This window comes from Podarcis tiliguerta (assembly GCF_965153285.1).
Source record: "Podarcis tiliguerta genome assembly, chromosome: 5".
Classification (NCBI taxonomy): Eukaryota; Metazoa; Chordata; class Lepidosauria; order Squamata; family Lacertidae; genus Podarcis; species Podarcis tiliguerta.
In genome coordinates, this window is record NC_139538.1 from 71,371,914 (window position 1) to 71,386,611 (window position 14,698).

Here is a 14,698-nt window from a genome sequence, read left to right on the forward strand (position 1 = left end):
AAGATAATCATGTCCACCTCTAATAATTTAAAAGCTTTCCTGGATTAAAATTAAAACAGGAATAATTGATCAGGGGGTGGGAGGAGAGAGATTTTGATGGGGGGGGGGGTTGAGCACGCAAGGTTCAAAGCTCTTGGACACATTCAAAATTAAACTGTCAAAAAGGGATTCTGGTGGGAGACGGACGCTGACATTGTATAATTATACAAGTTGTATAAAAGTGCTTTAAATTTATAATGAGAATAAAATAAGCCCTTAATTAGCAGCACATGTCAGTTATAAATGCTTCACCCTTTAAAAACAAAACAGATGCCTGGCGTGTTTACCTAATATATAGACCCACTTAAATATTTACAAAAAGTAATCAGAAACATGGCAGTGGGGGGGGGGGGCGCAGAGGCTAAAGTGGACAGAGCAATAAATGTGACTCTTACCTTTGTCTGGTAAGCTAGTTCCTTCAGACTCACATATCCCTCTCTATCCTCCCGGCGAGCATGAAGTATTGGCAGAGTTCAAGAACTCCTTCAAGCCAGGCAAAAGCACTCAACGATGGTGTGGCTCAGGGCTGGAGAGCGGTGCTGGCTCAAGAGGGGTTGTGACCTGAGGAGAATACCCAGAAACAGATAGAGAGGGCCACATTTGGGCCCTGGGACTGAGATTTCCCATGCATGCCTTTGTGGCACTCCTGCAGTTGTTCAGTGAGGGCTACTCGTCTCTTGACCAACTGATTGCATATATTGGAAAACTGTAAAGAAGAGAAGCTATTCCTCTCATGACCCTGCGCAATTGTTTAGGTCATTTGAGGAGGCCCTGCTACATGTCCTCCCACCAGTTGTCAGGATCATGTAGCAGGAATTTCTCTGTTGCCTGTGCCTAGGTTGTGGAATACCCTGCCTTGGGAAAGTCATCTTTTTTTACTCCCTGATGGAAGTTCTGCATGAAGCTAAAGGCTCTGTTGTTCTGGGTAGGTGATTTCGATCTGGTTTTTGCCTGATTCCCCACTGCAAAACACAATCTTCTTTTGCTATTGCTGGGCTGATAACTGACACCACTACTGGACTTTATTTCAGACCTTCAGCTGCATGACGTAGCCTAGAGTCATAAAGGCTAATCTGACCAATCAAATGACTCTCAATGATGACACAGTGGAGCATCAGGCGTTGCCACGGAAATGCTGCCCGGTTACAATCAGACAGGGCATCACCCTTAAGGCAGCTTTGAGGTGGGGCAGTGCTATTAGGACTCAGCCATAAAGCCAGGCTAGTGGCTGAACATCTTCCCTTCATCTTCAACTCAAGAGTGACCCCTAGATAAGGAGGGCTGTCCATCTTCGAATTCTGCATTATCCTTGAGGGAACGAAATAACATATCCAAAAAGTCTACCTCAGACAGGAACTGAAGAACTGTCCCAGATCAATCAATTTAGAAATGTGAGTAAGCCTACAGTTATTTCTTTCTTGCTTTAGAAATGGAGTGCTGGTTCTTTTAGAAATACTTTGAGTACTACCAGCAGAGTGGTTTCTTTTGTGTAAATATTACATGTAACTTAGCAAATTAAGAATTAAAAATAAGTAACTCTTAAAGGGAAACCAGGGAATATCAAGACAGTTTTGAGGATTTATATGAAAACCAATGCTGCAATCCTATACACAGTAACATGGGTGCAAGACCCACTGAACTCAGTAGGGCTTCCTCTGTGTGGAGATGAGTGAACATTTAAAGACAAACTTAACTAAGCCACATTTTCTGAAAGAAGTTGTGAACCAAAACACAGCCATCCTTCATAATTCACTTTTCTCCTAATTTTGCAATGCTGTTGTCCAGCCACTTAATGTGTACAGAAATTCTTCTACGATATGAGTTGGATTCCCATCAGCCTCCACGAGCATGGCCAACAGTCAATAATATGAATTTTCAAAAAAGACAATTTCCCTTCGAACCAGATATTAGAAACAAAGAAAAGTGAATAGATGCATCTGTGCTAGAGCATTGCATTTTTACTGAGTTATTATCCCACATCTGTAGACTTTTCTTTTTTCCATTCCCAAGGTAGAAGGCGGAGTTGGACCAGATACTTATTTGGATTGCCAAAAAAACATGGTGGTAACTAAAGCTTTCACCATACACCAAGTCCCTTTGGGATATAGCGTTAAATGAAAAAATATGTGTACATTTTGGAAATCTAAAAACTGAGTAGGAGGAAATGTTTGCTGTTCTAGCTTTATTGGGATCTTAAAAGTCAGTTGGAAGGCAGTGGACAGGAAGTGGGGAAGCCTTTCTATCAACAAAGCTGGATATTAATTTGAAAGTGTGCTAGATAGCTAGTCAATTGAAGCCAAATAAGCTGATGCTTAGTGTTGTCCCTTTCTTACAATAATGTCTCATTGTGCCCTCTCCCTTAATTATGTCTCATGATAATTCAAAGCTGAGAGGAATTTTGCCAATAGGTGTGCTTTTAGAAAGCTAGCGGTGTAATAGCTAAAGTTGCAAACGTAACCTCACTTAACTTGTAGTAAGCCCCATTGAATCCAATAGGACTTACTTCTGAATAGACATTGTTAGGATGGTGCCATAAGAGCGTGAGGTGGACACCCTCTGGCTGAAGGTCTAGATCAATGTTTCCCATACTTGGGTCTCCAGCTGTTTTTGAACTACAATTCCCTTCATCCCTGACCACTAGTCCTGCTAGCTTGGTATGATGGAAGTTGTTGTCCAAAAACAGCTGGAGACCCAAGTTTGGGAAACACTGGCCTGGATTCTATGCTATGTTAATTCAGCATTCAGTCCATCCAACAACATCAGTTTACAGAAGGAGAGTCTCTTGTCTTCTCCTGCACCCACTTGTGCCCTTGGAAGGCTTCTATGGAAGCTAAGGTGTGGGGAGAGTCCTGAACAATGCAGGATGGAGCTCATGAGAGGTGGATGAGGAAGGAGGGTACAGGCAGTTTTCCTTCTGGGAGCTTCCTTTGCTTAACTTATTTAAGATGCAAGCGAATCTCACAAACCACTTCCTGGAAAGTCACTATTTCCTTAGTTCCTTAGGCTTCTGTATGGATACTCAGCAAGTAATTATGGAGGGCTGTCTCAGAGGGATGAGATTTAAAATGTTTGTGAAGTACTAAGAACAGAAGAAGCGTCCTCCTGGTGGTGAGTCTCTTGAGTCCAGTCTCCAGTCTCCACCAATGGTCAGGCGGGTCATTTCCAGGCAACCTCTTTACTGAGCATTCATCCTGGTTCAGTTGCATAAAGTTGGTGGGAAAGATTAGACAGTGTTGGCTATTGACTAAGCATTCATTGTGATTTGTTTTGGGGGAGGTCATACAATGTTGCATCAAGCAAATATTATTCCACAATAAGCCCTTTCCTTATTGTCAGAAATCTGACGGTGGGGCAGGTTAGGTTTGTTGCACAAGAGAACCAAATCAAGTTTTAATTGCACAACCTGAATTTGCTGGCATATATTTGAATCCCACCCCAAAACAGCGATAGTCTGGAAGCTCCCCCAGATGCCCCCAGGAAACCCAGAAGCAACCACCAAAACTCTCTTTTGCCCCACCATCTATGATTCAGAAATATACTGGAGTTTATTGTCAACCATGCTTGGAAATGCATTGTATACATGTTAAGTGTTCTGCGAAAAAGATTAGTTTCTGTTGCAAGCCTGGGGAACCTTGGCACCCCAACTCAGTGTCTGGAGAACCACAAGTTCCACATCCCTGTTCTGTTGCCCCAATAATCTCTACACATCTTCATGCGTGGCTGAAGAAATAAAGATATCCAAGGAAGCAATAAGGAATTCCACAGAAAGAAAAGGCCAGTTGCTCTGGACATTGTCGGCTTGTCATCATCAGCTCAGAAGTGAGCGCATCACTGCCTGCTTTTCAGAGGGATGGTTGGTAACTGCAAGGCCTGCCAAACAGCGAGATACTTAAGCACCAAGTGTGGTGGTGACAAGCTGACATTCCCCAGAGTAAGTGTGAAGGCTCATGGTGGTGCCCACGGCTAAAAGACAGGCTGTAGTTCTACCAAAATAATGGTTATCCTAAATGTCAGTCATAAAGACAGCTCAGGGTACACATGCAAAAATAAAGGTTGCTGGGTGTTGCTCTCTTAAATGGGGACACACGCTCTATCTATCATCTTTTGTTTGATTGTAATAAGTGGTTTACAAAAAATCAACATAAGCCAGTTAATTTCCATTCCTCTCACCAAACCTTTCTTTGGCAGGTCTGCTATAATCCTGAAGTCTCTATGTCCAAGCCATTTGTGCTACAGATGAACACAGGTTGCACTTGAATTCTTCTTGACCATATTTACTCTTTCTTGACCTGTATGTAGCACAAAGACTCCATTATTTTCAAATCTATCTATCTATATCTATCTATCATCTATCTATCTATCTATCTATCTATCTATCTATCTATCTATCATCTATCTATCTATCTCTATCATTCATCTTTTGCTTGATTGTAATAAGTGGTTTTGAGTGCTCACTGGAAGGACAGATCCTGAAGCTTAGGCTCCAATATTTTGGCCACCTCATGAGAAGAGAAGACTCCCTGGAAAAGACCCTGATGTTGGGAAAGATTGAGGGCACAAGGAGAAGGGGACAACAGAGGACGAGATGGTTGGACAGTGTTCTTGAAGCTAAACTGTGGTAGGCAGTGGAAGACAGGAGTGCCTGGCATGCTCTGGTTCATGGGGTCACAAAGAGTCGGACATGACTAAACGACTAAACAACAACAACAATAAGTGGTTTACAAAAGAATCAACATAAAACAGTTAAAAACAGATATATAAAACATTCAAAAGATTGCTAAAATCAACCGTAGGCTTCAAGTTTTCAGTAAGCTTCAATAGGACAATATGCTACCTGGATAACACATGGTCCCAAACCTGCATTTGCCAAGGTAATGTGAATACTTGGGTAGGGCAACTTTTGAAGGAGAAAATTGGAAGATGGGGGGGGGGAGGGGAGTGCTTAATTCATCCTTTGTGTATTGAATAACTCCTGAAAATCCTTTCCAACGTTGGTTTTCACAGTCCCAGAGGCTGACTTGCAGGTAGGTGGGCAGGTTAAAAAAGAAAAAAAGTGGTGGTAGTGCAGGGAAGAACTAGCATGTTTATAGTCCTAGACTCACTCTCCCAAGACTCATTCCCAGCACCCCCTCTCTACTGGAAATATCACCTCACAATTCCTGCATTAGTGCTGCAAGAGAAATACAGAAACCGGAACTCTGTGTTCATCTTATAAAATGGCAGTTCTGCCCTTAGCTTCCCTTAAATGTGATTTTTTTTCATTTAAATGCAGGATTCTGTACATTTCCCATGCTGGTTGGATTAAACATATTCTTAAACTTTTCAGATCTGGGGAAGTCCTAGAGCATACAAACTATGATTAGAATTCCAGTTTATGGAAGATCATTGACTGCCAGGCTTTATTGAAAACCTGATGACTCACAATGAGCTGGAAAGGCTGTGGGCTGGTTTTCGTTTTCTTCTTCTTCCTTTTTAGTTGGGCATAGCATACAACAGTTTGGGAAGAAGAGAGGGAGCAATAAGGGGAAATAAAGTACCTGTTTATATAGTAACTTGTAGTAATGGAGTATTATTGAATAATCACCCATGTCAAAAACTCCCTGCTGGGAACGCTAGTCTGCCAGAAAAAAGTATAGCCTTCTCTCTATTATGCTAGTATACTATGTTCAAGTTTAAAAGCAGCAACAACAAAAACCCTTATGGGAATATTTGATCATGCAACACATACCTTTTTCACCTCTTTGGCTATGCCTGAATTTTCTCACCCTGACCTGGCTTTGTGACATCACCATGTTGTCGAGTTTGATTGACTGCATGGTGTTATTGCAAAGCCAAGTCAGAGCAAGGGCAATGCTTTCAGAATCTGCATACCTGCTTCTAAGTTCTAAGCAAAAGCGAGGGTGGGAGGGTTTTAACAGGAATTTCAAAGGAAGCAGAAAGGGTTTCAACACACAAAGTAGTTCAGTCATCCAAGGGTAATACTGCAAAAAACTTCTGAATGTGTAGTTGCTGAAAAAATTGAATATAAGTTGAAGAGAATCAGATTAGACAGACGCATATTTTATAAGCACCTTTCAGGCAATATGGAGATGACTGTGATCTACCCTAATAAAACATCTGGAGTTCTTTCACCTCAACCTTTAAGAAGTGGTTTGTAGCTTCTCAGCTCCTATTATCCTAGAACAAAGAGATCTTGATGAACTACCATTGTTGTGAACAAATTCTCTTTTCGCTTGTAATGGCATCCTGTGTAAATGCCACTTTCTTTTGGAAATAATTGCTAGCGAATGACTGAAAACAATGGCTTCCTTTTGCAGTTCTTATGGAGATGTGAAACGGTGATATCACTTCATAACTAGGAACATGATGAATTGTTTCCTTGAGGTTTATGAATCACTTCTTTGGTTGTGACCTCCATAATAGACTACAAACCAAATGCCAACTTCAGAAATAACCGTTTTGGTTGTTACCATTACTCAGAAACAAACACCATAGCTTACTTTTATTGGCTAATAATGTGGAAAACCCAAACGTTTAACAGAAAATAAATAAATAGGTTAGGTAGGAGATTCTGCCAGTCTAAGACACAGAGATTTTCAGAGACCCATTTGAATGTTTGTGTCAGACCAGTGACTTCCTGAGTAGCTTCCTCCTGAGTTTTCCTGGTGTAATGGGAGTATTGCAGGACAGGGGGGAACTGCACACATTGCAGAGGAATGCACAAATTTGTCACTGAGTGTGTGCTCTACAGGGATATGTAGCTCATCGTGAATCCCTGATGAATGTACCTTGATTAAATACTGTACACAGGTAAGTTTGCACTTTGCTATTGTAGGAGTACATTTGCAGCATCTAGGGTGCATGGCTTGCATTGCAAACTTGGCCTGCTTGGGGTTCCCCCTTCTGGACCTTCAGTGCACATTAGCATCTCCAAGCAAGATGCAGTTAGATGGCAGATGAATCCTTGTGTGCCTTCATGCAACTTAGCAGCTCAAACAAGCTGTGGATAATTTAGCGTACTTCTGAAATGATCTGCTGTAGGAAACTCTGCAGCCTTGAAGGCAGAGCCACAGGCTCAGCTCCTGTTTGGAGCAGGTTTGTTTGTTTGTTTTGTTTCCTGACTTAACTTCAAGGATCCATATGTAGATAGTCTCTTATAGTGCTGCAAAGCCATGTGCCCATCCCTGGGCAAAGAACACCGGTCACACATTTTCCAGCAAGGTGGTAGCTGAGACCACTGTTTTTGTGTGGGTGGGTGTGGGTTAGGACTGAGCTGAATTGTTCTAAAACAATCATTTTTGATGCAAAAGGGGGAGTTTTGGAGATGTGGCTTAAAAATTTCAAAGAGAATTTCCCCTTCTTCATCTAAGTGGCTTTTTAGCTTTTATGTTTCCCTCTGTCTTTAGCTGTGCTAGAATGATGGTGAAAAGTATTGGTCTTACTCTGATTTGGCTCTGTGACATCAGGTAGTCTAGGCATAGTCAACGTGGTGTCCTGTAGATGTTGTTGGACTACAACTCCCATCATCCCTGACCCTTGGCCATGTTGGCTGGGGCTGATGGAAGTTGGAGTTCAACAATATCAGGATGGCATCATGTTGGCTACCTCTGACTAGTCAGACCTTATTTACTATGTAGGGTCACCATCACAAAGTCAAGTCAGAGAGAGGGTAGTGCTTGCTGCCCTCGCTCTACTGCTGTGCAGACACAGGAAAATAATTTCCCTGAGCAATAATATGGTATATTGACACTGTCACTACCAAGGCTAAAATGGATGGCCATTTCATCCCTGTTTCCACCCCCCCCCCCAAATCACCGAAACTTTCTTCAGCTTAGATGTAGTATATGTAAAGGCTGGCAGAAGAAGCAAAATATAGAGCAATGTGATTATAGCCACAAAAGAAAAACAAATCTGAGAAACAAGCAATGCCAAGGGCTGGCGATGTTGTGCTGTGGTATTTGGAGAAATGAAGCTATCAGTCCAGTCAGGAAAATCCACTTGTCTTGAACTGCTAGCATTGTGGTTGGTTGAGGGACTGAAATAAAACACACACTTTCACAATTGTCTGCATGTGCTATCTGGTCTTTACTCAATGTGTATTTTGAGATTAGGGTGCTCAAAATTCTCTTGGAAATGTAAGGGGTTTGTTTGTCAGACTTGCCCAGTGTCAAACAATGAAACTGCAGTTCAATTGATATTAAAACAAATGTGGTTACTTTCCTTTCAAATATTGGTGGGCATGACTCAGACCGTGGAGGAGAAGCTGAGGTCAGGCCAGTAGCAGGATGTGGCCACGTGTACACACACTCACACACACACACACACACACATATATACACACATGCACACATACAGTATATATATATATAGATCTCACTGGGCCAGATAGGAAAGAAGCCTTATCTGGAGAAGCTTCTAGCCACAGTTCACAAATTTTAATTTTTTTTTTAAAAAAATATTAAAAGAACTGTCTCACACTGTTAGCTGTGCTTTAGAATTGTTTTTATACCAAACCACAACATATAAGGTTTATTCACCAGAATTACCAGTACTCTCAGTACTCATTTATCATTTACAAAAGAAAAACTCAAACTGAAATCATTTTGGTAATTCAGGTATCCAAATTGCTTGCAGCAATTGTAGGATGACAGCAGTTCTGTCTGAAGTTTGGTTGATCCTCCCCTGTGCTGAGGGGGTGGGGGAACAGGAAAATTCATGGTAGAAAAATACATGCTTCTAGCAAATCTCAGTGGATGAAAGAATCTAGATTTTCCTTAGCATACAGCAAGGATGAAGAATGTGTTGTAAACCACACTGTGATCCTTGGATGAGGGGTCGCATAGAAATTCAATAACTAATTAACTAACCAACTAACTAACCAACTAACTAACTAACTAACTAACTAACTAACTAACTAACTAATAGTCATATCTCATCATCCCTGACCATTGCCCATCCCTTTGCCAGGGATGCTGGTCTCCAATAACACCTGAAGGTCCACAGCTTTCTCATCCCTGGAAGAAGACCTCAGTTTGTGATGTCGCTGACTGCTGCAGCCCTTGTTTCTTTTCTCTCACCCCTTTCTCTTTTTCAGTCTCTTCTCTGCCCCCCCCCCTTCTGCCCACTTAAGTTTTTATAAAATTGGTGGATCATTTCCTAACTATGCAGTGGATTTGAGGGCTCAAATGGCTGGTTGAAAGCTCTGTGTTGTTTGTTCGTTGTTGTTTTCCCAGCAACTATCATCAGTCAAACATTGTGTTGTTCCAGCAGCACTTCTCATTTAGCCGGGAGGAATAGCTTTAGGATTGCTAAGTGTCTGGAGGGTGTTGGCTACTAAGACATGTTTTTTAAGCAGGCCATAATAGTTTCTACAGCTGTTAACAGTTCCTAGAAGAAAGGCCGCATTATTCATCTGTGTTTAAAATGTGCATGACTGGCATTGCACAGAAGTCAGATTGGGAGAATGTCATACCCCCCCCCCTTTTCTAATTTATGTTTTGTGAAACTTGGCCAGGAAAGACTTCAATAACTAGAGAAATTCTTTTCAATCAACATGTGGTACATTGTATTGTTATAATTGCTCAGACTTCACCATGAAAGTTGTCTTTGTATGTGTAGATGTACAATCTGTACTGTTTTGTTTTTTATTTATTCTGCATTCTTTATTCTAATGTGTGTTCTTCTTCTTTTTTTTCCTTCCAGGCCAGAAAGATTGTTATTGAGCTCTGCACAAAGCTGAAATAATGCTGTGTGTTAAAAAATGTGAAGAATTTGAAAAAGTTATAAAAATTTATAAGTTGGCTCGACGCTGAGGAAATTTCTGCATATTTTAATATAAATAGGTAATGCAAATATTTGTTCTGTGCGTTCAGAGATGCTCTCTGTTTTCCAAAAGTACTGGTATTTAGTTCTGATTCCGATAAAGCAGTTGCAGTTCATTTTCGCTGTTGATTAATGACCAAAATGAATGTCATTCCAAAAGGCATAGCACTGATATGGTTAATTGCATAAAGTACAGCAGCGAAGTGCAAAACAGGGAATAGTATCAATGTGCAAACAGATTCGCTGTGTACAATTGACATCTACCAATGTTAGGGCCGGCACTATGAAGGCTTAAGAGGCAGCAGCCTGAAGGCAGTACACTTAAAAGGACACCTGCGGTGCTACATGAACCCTACATGAATCAGCAGAGCAACCCAGAGTCCTCAGTGACATCAAAGAGAGACCCAGAATGCACTTGCAGATTTCACAGAGATGCCCTGGCCTCATTTAGTAACGGTGGTAAAAGTTCTTGAGCTGGCCCTGACTTAAATGAATGGAAACCGTCCCATAGAATTTGTGACAATTTGCGCTCATGATGGTATTGAGACTGTTATACTGTTTGCATCTGTCAATGTTTCAGGGCGGACTTCCTGCTCATTGCAGGGCCCTTTGCTTTCTTCTGAAATCTTGTAATTTTTTATACCGCATATGTTCCAGGCATGGTTTCCCCTCCACTTTGGTTGCAGTATAGTGCGGGGAGTAAAAGCTCCAGATGGCAGTAATGCAGTAACACTGGAGAAGCATAAGTACCATATTGGCCTGGATATAAGCCTCACTGTCCCCCCAAATTCCAACCGGTGAAAAGTTAAAGTGCTGCTTATATTCGCGAGTGTACAGTATACAGCCAGGAGCATGGGGCAAACAGCGCCAGGAGCATGGCAAAGGGGCACCCACCCTGTGTGTATTCCCCGTCCTCTCCCCCAAGGAAAGGGAAAGGCAGCCGGCAACGCAGTGCTCTTCCCCCCCCCCCCCCAGTATTCAGCCAGGAGCACTGAGGAATGGAGCGGCTTATATTCAGGTACTTTTTCTTTTTTCCCCTCCCCCCCCCCATTTTAAAGGTGCAGCTTATGTTCAGGTGTGGCTTATATTCAGGCCAATACGGTAATACAGTGGAATGGTGTGTGGATAGTCTGGTATAAATCCACCATGACTGTGCTATTATTGCATCAATCATAGAAACAGAATTGTAGAGCTGCACCCCTTGCCGGTGCATTTTCATTATAGATATATCAGTAGACAAGCAGGACATTGGTGATGCACATTGACACAGCAGCTATAAAAATGGAGAGCCATTAAGCAGAAATCATAGCTGATTTAAGAGGTACACAAGTAAAAACGTAATGGGAGCTAGATCTGGAATGAGGAAGTAGGAGTTGTGAGTAAACACGACAAGAGACAGTATAGATCTGGGCCACAATTTCTCAGGAAATAGTGTTCTGATAACTTTTCTGGGAATTTTCTTAGTCACCTCTTGAATGTTTTTGAATATTCTAGGACAGGGGTCTGCAACCTTTAAGACAAAAAGAGCCACTTGGACCCATTTCCGAAGGAAAAAAAACTGGGAGCTGCAAAACTCGTCATTATAAAAATAACTTTTTTGTCACTTTTTTATTATTTCTTTGTTTGACCCCTCAGACTTACTCCTCCTCATAGAAATAAACGTTAAATTAACAAGTTATCTTTTTTTGTGTGTGTGTTCTTCACTCCCCTTCAAAACAGTGACCAGCGTACATGCCCCCTTTCAATGCAGTGACCAGCGTACATGCCACTTACAATGTAGCGGGCAGGCGGGTGGACTAACGCACGCACCGCCCCCATGCGACGTCCCAGCCAGTACAGCTCCCACCACAGTGGGGAGTGTCGGGGCACACAATGCGCCTCCTCCCCTCGCTAGTATCTGCCCCGGAGCCGCGACAAAGGTGTAAAAGAGCCACATGCAGCTCCGGAGCCGCGGGTTGCTGACCCCTGTTCTAGGACAATAATACCACCACCACCTTTTGCTGTCCATAAATGTGGTGAAGTATTTTGAGAATTTGTTTTGTGCAAATCGGAGGGATCAAAAGAATCTCCCTCTCTCCCTGTCTGATTGAAGAGTGCCAAGAATAGTTACATACACAGCTGGAAAAGAAATGGAAGCTTTGAGGAAGCAATGGGCAAGGAAATGGGAGTAGCAGAAAGTGACAACTGATCCACTCTTCTAAAAACAATGAAACAAATCTCTCCTTTGAAGGGTAACACTGTGACCTCAAGTGGGGTACTCTGGAGCTCAACTTGTCCAAAGAGGGACAGGCCACCCATGTGGCAAGGTGATGTGAGTGCCTCAGGCAGCAGGATCCACAGGGGCAGCAGATCTGAGATATGAAGAACTACAGAAGGGAGAAAGGGGAAGTCCTGTTGTGCAAGCAGAAGTCTGTTCCACTGGTAGACAGACACAGATATCACCCAGTATCACCTAGTTTGTTCGTGCTAAGCCACAGTTTAATAAGCAATTGCTTCTTAAACCATGACTTAGTGTAACTCTGGTTTGTTTATTGCCACCAAATCCATGGCTTACAAACTTTGGTTTGATTTAGGTTTTTAACTATGGCTTGGCATTATGTGTGAACACAAGCAGCCTTCCTTAACCATGGTTTGGCCACTCTATTGCAGATGCTTGCCAAGCTACAAAGGCAAGAACAGATGGAAAACAAACATAATTTGGAGAAGCAAGCTATGGTTTGTTGATCATCCATTAGACAACTCATGGTTAACCGCAAACCATAGCTTAGAATAATGTGAGAGCCAGGCTAAAGTCTCAGGAGTGGGAGATCAGACAACCTAGAATCCTAGAACTGTGGAGCTGGAAGGGACCCAAAGGATCATGGGAACTTGTGCCATTAAACAACTGTTTTGTTCTGTTCCTAATACATATTCCGCACCCTTTTTTCCTGGCTTCGTAATTAAGTGTGCACATTTCCTTCCACCTCATTTGATTCTTTTTTCATTTGTTGGGGTTTTAGTCCTTTGTAATTTCCTAGTAGTGAGTTAGCGATTGAGTGGGCTGGTTGTTGGTCTTGTGGCTGGAGAAGTTCATCACATTCTTGAAATGGAAAAAAAGTTCTGTTAACAGTAACATAAAAGAGAACTTCTCTCCAGCAGTGAAAAAGGAGAAGGAAACGGTTACTAGGACTAGAGTGATTTTCTTTTCTAAATTTGTCTCTTCCTCGGAAATGTCCCTACAATTCTTTCAATATAATACACCCCACCCCAAGCTAAGCTTATTTCTGTTCTTAGAGTCTGACAGCTGACGTGGGGTAGGGATTGAAGCAAAGGACATTCCATTGCAGATTTCCCTGCCCCCCTAAATAGCAGGCAGTGAAGTGGGGGGAATGTGCAATGAGATAAGATCACATCACTGCTTTGGCTTACTAAATGTTACAAAATAGAGCAGAAGAATAGAAATGGGGACACAGGTTGCAGTAGTCACATATCAGCCACCATGTGTTGTTCCAGCATTAGGCTTCAGGTTGAGATCCAATGCTTCTAGATCATGAGGCACGTACGTCTTCCAAAAAACTACAAGATGCCTAGAACTGCCACCAGCTTGTGATCGGATCCTGTCCTGCTATAAATGCTAACACAGTGTTTCCCACAGTGGGTGATACTGCCCCTTGGGAGGTGCTGGAACAATTTGGTGGGTGGTAGTAGCAGCCTCTGGTGAAATTGGGGAATACTGAATAAAAATAAGGAGGCAGTGGAAGCAAAAAGAAATAAGAGAAGATAATTTTGAAAAACCGTTTGTACATGTTTCATCTGTTGTATAATGACACTTACCTATGTAACGTGGAGTTAAAGTCGTAGTGATTACTTTATTTTCCAAATAAACACACAAAGTGCAAGTTAAAACCAATCAGTGGTCAAGTCCGCTGACACAAATTTGTCACTGCATCTTTTCTGTTTGCTCACTTTGAGAAGGTAGATTTCCGGGGGGGGGGGGGGGGGCTGAGTCCTTTTTTTTCCTGAAAAGGGGACAGTACAGTAGGCCAACTAAGTTTAGGAACCTCTGTGCTAACACATCACAATGAGAAGCAACAGTCAACCTTAGCTAAGCTGCAGCAGTTGTAAAACTGCAGTTGAAGTGGGTGCTGAGAAGCACCGTGCATTTTCAAAACTGAATGATGTAAGTTTGATTTTGTACAAAATACAAAATTAGGCACGTCCCTCTGATACAGGTCTGGCCTTCTTTTAAGCATCTCATGTACCATGCATCCTTGTTTTGTACAGTGTCAGTTAAGCATCATTCGCTGTAATGCGTAAATGATGAAACCCCAGAGAGAGTTTAATAGTGAAATGCAGAGTCGACACTGAATTGCAGTCATGGAAAATGGCATCGCTGATTCAGTAACGAGCAACAAAAAATACCTACATTGTGTCTTCCGCATGAGCTACTGAAATAGGTGGGGTGATTGGAAAACACCAACAGAGTAATCAGCTGTCTCTTTCTATTTTGATGACAATGGGATGCAGGGGCTGTCCCTTTCTTGAGTTTCTGACTTGGTTGGGTAGCCAGCCATATTTAACTAACTGTAATAGTCACCCCATTTCTCCAACTGGCAAAAAGTTCCAGGCATGCAGCACTTACCCAAGTTAGATTTCCTTTGGTACGAAGTCGCTGGAGACTTATTATTGTTTTGTAATTGAGTATTCTTTGAGCACAGGTGGAGACACAGCTTAAACAATCCAACAGGCAGCCAAAGACAGCCAGCAACACCCTCAGGTGCTTCCACAGAGCCCAAACTTAGTTTTCTGTTTCTCTGCCTCACTCAGAATTGTGATATTTCTTCCCATGCAGGTACTT

General features: G+C 42.2%; 1 long non-coding RNA gene across 1 annotated transcript; it reads left to right on the forward strand.

Annotated features, from left to right (window-relative positions):
• Positions 1-1,134: 1,134 nt before the first annotated feature.
• On the forward strand, positions 1,135-13,750 carry LOC310678004. Its single transcript, XR_014511555.1, has 3 exons — positions 1,135-1,430; positions 9,742-9,881; positions 11,836-13,750. It is a non-coding gene; the product is annotated as an uncharacterized lncRNA (long non-coding RNA).
• Positions 13,751-14,698: the final 948 nt, after the last annotated feature.